The following is a 5,452-nucleotide window of genomic DNA, read 5'->3' as shown; positions in this document are numbered from 1 at the left end:
ATCACGATACATAATAAACCCTAAGCCAGTAATTGCTATACGATTTAACAAATGTAAGTACAAATCATGGTAACTTCATAAATCGTTGTTGCTTCAAACGTACAAATCGATGCTTCGAACGTTCAAATGGTTATAGAAATTGCACCCTACATAGTACATATCGTTGTAACGTTTGGAATACATAAGTAAAGGAAACTTGTACGATTTTTCAAACTTAAGTTTATGTAGTCTTGTCAATTTTTTAGTGGCACTTCTGTGTTACACTTATTAATGAAAGAATTATATAATTACAACAAAGAATGATAGAATTATAATATAGAATTATCGAAATACACAAATCATATAATATGTTTATTCACTGGCACTTGACGACTCTGATGGATATACAAATCGTCTCTTTCTTTGCCTTGGTGGAGTCTCTTTATTCAGTGGCCTCTTCATTCCCTTGATCTTAATAAACCCACTGGTAATCATCTCAACCAGTAACCCAATTTGTCTTCTCAAATTCTGCATGTCCTTTCGTAACTCCTTATTCTCCCTCTCCAGTTTCACTAACCTTTTGTCGGACAATACCTTCTCTTTTGGGAGTTGTGTTTGCTCCTTATCGTGTATTGCAATAGAGGAAATCGTAGTATCCGCCAAAAGGACACGATAGACGTTACATCTATGCTGGAAGACGACATGCTCAGGGACAAGAGTGACCTTACTTTCAGGTTGCTTCTCCTCAATCTGTCGATTTTGATGCATGGGTTGCCAATATTGTTTGAAATAGTTGGGGTCATATTGTTGTTCTTTATAATCATATGGTATGGCACGAACACCTCCTTTGTTCCAGCAATCCAATGGTTTCATGAAGCGTTCGTGTCAATTCACATTCCTGGCCCCACCACTATTTATCTTCCTTCTCAATACCACAGACACTTTTGGTATCGAATGTCCCAAGCCAACTTGTAGGAGTACTCGACTACCATATTGTAACTCAGCTTTATATTTGTTAAAGAGTCAAATATCACAGACAGACAATCTCGCAGCCACAACAACAACCTCTTCATCCTTGTCCTCTCCATCTCCATACGATCTCCACACAACCTGTACAATCGAGATTGTGGTTTAAATATAGACATAATTATTCATGCAAAATGCTAAATGTGATAATGATTTATACTAAGACAAAATTTTAAAGCGATGATTACTTAAGAATGCTAAACATTACAACAATTTACGCTAATGAAAGTTAGATGCAAATATGATAATGATTTGTACTAAGGAAGACAAAATCCTAAAGCGATGATTACTTAAGAATGCTAAACATTACAACAATTTACGCTAATGAAAGATGCAAATGCGATAATGATTTGTACTAAGACAAAATCCTAAAGCGATGATTACTTAAGAATGCTAAACATTATAATGATTTATGCTAATGAAAGTTAGATGCTAAGGAGATAACGATTTGTACTAAGGAAGACAAAATCCTAAAGCGATGATTACTTAAGAATGCTAAACATTACAATAATTTATGCTAATGAAAGTTAGATGCAAATACGATAACGATTTATACTAAGACAAAATCCTAAAGTGATGATTACTTAAGAATGCTAAACATTACAATGATTTATGCTAATGAAAGTTAGATGATAAGGAGATAACGATTTGTACTAAGGAAGACAAAATCCTAAAGTGATGATTACTTAAGAATACTAAATATTACAACGATTTTAGACCATTTACCTCATTTAATTGCAGACCATCTAAAATAAATTAAGCATTTTCCTCATTGACATTTATCGTAGCCCATAGGCTAATCTTGGGAAAACCACAAACCGCAAGGTCACACTGAGGATGCAAGGCGACAATATGCTCCCACGTCTAGGCCTACAAAAACAATATATTAGTAAGACTATAACCTTCAACGAGCTTAGTCTACAAGTACTAGATATGTAATAAACAAATACCTGAACAAATGGCTAAAACCCTCAGACGATTTTTGTACCCTTACTCGCATGATAAAGTTGATTGTACAAGTGTGCGAGCATAGCAGCACCCCTTGCCCAGTTGTTGACTTTATCTAAGTCTTCTAGGAACTGCAGCCACAAGTAACTTATTCTTGAACCAGAACAATCGAAAAATAATATAAGTCCAAAAAAATAAAGAAGAAAGTCGCACAACTCTTGGTCAGCCACTTCAGATGCACATGCAGTGGACCGGTCTTCCCATTTATTACAAAAAAAATGAACTTTCATCAATAAGGAATTGCTTCCACTAGAAATACACTCATGTCATTCCTCCATCGACATTCGTAAAAAGGCCGTGCACTTGTCCCTTGGGTTATAGTGAGAATCCCGTGTTAGGACAACACTTTCATAGCACTTAAGACCCGTAATCCATGCCACATCTTCAAGGGTCATGGTGATCTCAAAACCCCCAAACTGGAACGTGTTCATCTTATGGTTTCACTTATTGACTAGGTGGGTCATGGTGTTCTAGCAGTTTTCAAAATAATGTTGGTCCAGAAGGCCGTCGAAGTGCATCTTTCGTAATCGGTCCTTCTGATATTCACTCAGCTTTCTATACCATGACAGAACTACAGGCCACTGACACCAACCTTTCATTTGCTGCTTTGCTTCTCTTCTGACTTGCCTGTAACACAAAATATCAAATCACAATTAGTCCCATTGTACATAGTAATCTCTATAAATAGTGATCACTATACATAATAATACCTATCACAGTAAATCGTGGTCGACTAGAGAGATTTGCGTATCAAATCACTTTTAACAAATGTCATTTCATTTGCTTGTATCATCGATATACAATTTAGCAAACTTAAGTACAAATCGTGGTAACCTCATAAATATTATACATAGTAATCGCTATCATAGTAATCGTTATCATAGTAATCGCTATATAGAGTAATCGTTATACATAGTAATCGCTATACAAAGTAATCGCTATCACAGAAATTGCTATACATAGTAATCACTATCACAGTAATCCTTATACAGAGTAATCGCTATTCATAGTAATCACTATACATAATAATACCTTAAATAGTACATCATAACATACAATAGCGATTAACGTACATTGGTCACACTTTTCTTATCTTCATCCCCTCCATTCCTCTGCTTTTGTACTTCTTCCTTCCTTTGTGTTCATCCTTTGCTTTTTCCTTTTTCTTTTCTTACCTTCCTCCTCTTGCTTCTTCCTTTCTTTTTCCTTCTCTTCATCGTCCTCCATCTCCTTCCTTTGTCTTTCCTTCTCTTCCTCGTCCCCCTTCTTCTTTCTTTGTCTTTCCTTCTCTTTCTCGTTCTCCTTCTCCTTCCTATGTCTTTCCTTCTCTTCCTAGTCCTCCTTCTCTTTCATTTGCCTTTCCTTCTCTTCATCGTCCTCCTTCTCCTTCATTTGCCTTTCCTTCTCTTCCTCATCCTGAATCTGCTTTCTTTGCCTTTCCTCTTCCTTCTTCTTTAATTGTCTTTACTTCTCTTCCTCTTCCTCCTTCTTTTTCAACTGTCTTTGTTTCTATTCCTCCTCCTTCAATTGCCTTCGCTTCTCTTCCTCCTTCTCATTATTCTTCTTTTGCTTTTCCCTCTCCTCCTCCTCCTTCTTTTGCCTTCGCTTCTCTTCCTCCTCCTTATTCTTCTTTTATTTTTTTCTCTCTTCCTCCTCCTCCTTCTTTTGCTTTTATTTTTCTTCCTCCTTCTCCTTATTTTTCCTTTGCTTTTCCCTCTCCTCCTCCTTCTCCTTTTGCCTTCGCTTCTCTTCCTCCTTCTCTTTATTCTTCTTTTGATTTTCCCTATCCTCCTCCTCCTTATTTTGCCTTAATTTCCTTTGCTTTTTTTCATTATCCTCCTCCTTCCTTTGCTTTTGCTTCTCTTCGTCATCCTTCTTCTTCTTTTTCATCTTTACTTCTTTTTTATCATTCTTCGTTGGATTATCATCTTCAATATCTGACGGATTAGGCTTCGCTCTATACTTTACCAGCAATTGCTCCCTTTCTTTATCATTCTCAAGTGCCATTATTTTGTAGTACTCTTCTAATTGCTCATACAAAGCATACTTCTCGATGATTTCATCAAGAGTCATCCCCTCTAATGCCGAAGTGCTTCTTCTCTTACAAATGTAAGCCATTGGTAACCTACACAACACAAAAATATCGTTGTAAGATTTAGCAAACCTAAGTACAAATCATGGTAACTTCTTAAATCATAAAAACACATGGTTACACGAAACTCACCGAGACGGCAAAGGGTGCACCAGCGTAAGCAAACAACGACAAAGATTTTTTTTGGAACATTTAGGGAGAAATATTGCGAGGAGCTTCTTTTATAGCCGAGGAGTTTAATCCTTATGGGACCCGCCAAAGATTTTATAATAAAATAACATATACCTTTAAGCAGTTTACATTTTAGGCAGTTTACACAATGACGTCTTTGTCGACCACAACAATTTTCCTTGGTTATGAAAATATTGTCATAGTGTAACACAAATCGATGATCAAATATCATACAAATCGATATGAAATTCCTATTGATAGCTTATAAATCGATATACACAATCAGCATACAAATCGAGGGTTTAGGGTTTTAGGGTCTAGGGCTTAGGGTTAGGGTTTTAGGGTTTAGGGTTTAGGGTTTAGGGTTTAGGGTTTAGGGTTTAGGGTTAGGGTCAGGGTTAGGGTTAGGGTTTAGGTTTAGGGTTTAGGGTTTAGGGTTTAGGGTTTAGATTTAGGGTTTAGGGTTTAGAGTTTAGGGTCTAGGGTTAAAGGGTTTAGGGTTTAGGGTTAGGGTTTAGGTTTAAGGTTTAGGGTTAGGGTTTAGGGTTTAGAGTTTAGTAATATATTAAGGGTTTAGGGTTTAGCATTAGGGTTTAGTAAAATATTAAGGGTTTAGGGTTTAAGGTTTAGGGTTAGGGTTTAGGATTTAGGTTTAGGGTTTAGGGTTAGGTATAGTAATATATTATGTGATATTTGTACCGATTTGTAAAATATTAAGTGCTTTCTAGTGTCGATTTGTTAGATATTTGCAGTATGTAATTGAAACCTGTGCGTGAAGAATTTACATTGTAGCGATATGAGGTGGCCATTTATGTGTTTAAATCGTTGCTCATTTAGCGATTTCTATGAAAATCACTTCAAAGCATTGTACCTATAATTAAATAGTTGTCACGTGAATCGCTATCGTCAACAAGTATAAATCATTATTGCATCAAACGTATAAATTGTTCCTACTTTAAACGTACAAATCGTTGCTTCAAACATACAAATCGATGTAGAAATCGCACCCTTCATAAGTACATATCATTGTAACATTTGGGCTTCAACAGTAAACATCGTTGTACGATTTAGCAAACTTGACTACAAATCTTGGTAACTTTATAAATCATAAATCGTTACTGCATTAAATATATAAATCATTGTTGCTTTAAATGTATAAATCATAAATCATTAATT

This window comes from Nuphar pumila, chromosome 1 (assembly GCF_984573655.1).
Source record: "Nuphar pumila chromosome 1, dmNupPumi1.hap1.1, whole genome shotgun sequence".
NCBI classification, from domain to species: domain Eukaryota; kingdom Viridiplantae; phylum Streptophyta; class Magnoliopsida; order Nymphaeales; family Nymphaeaceae; genus Nuphar; species Nuphar pumila.
The sequence above is the reverse complement of the archived record's forward strand: the minus strand, read 5'-3'. Positions refer to the sequence as shown.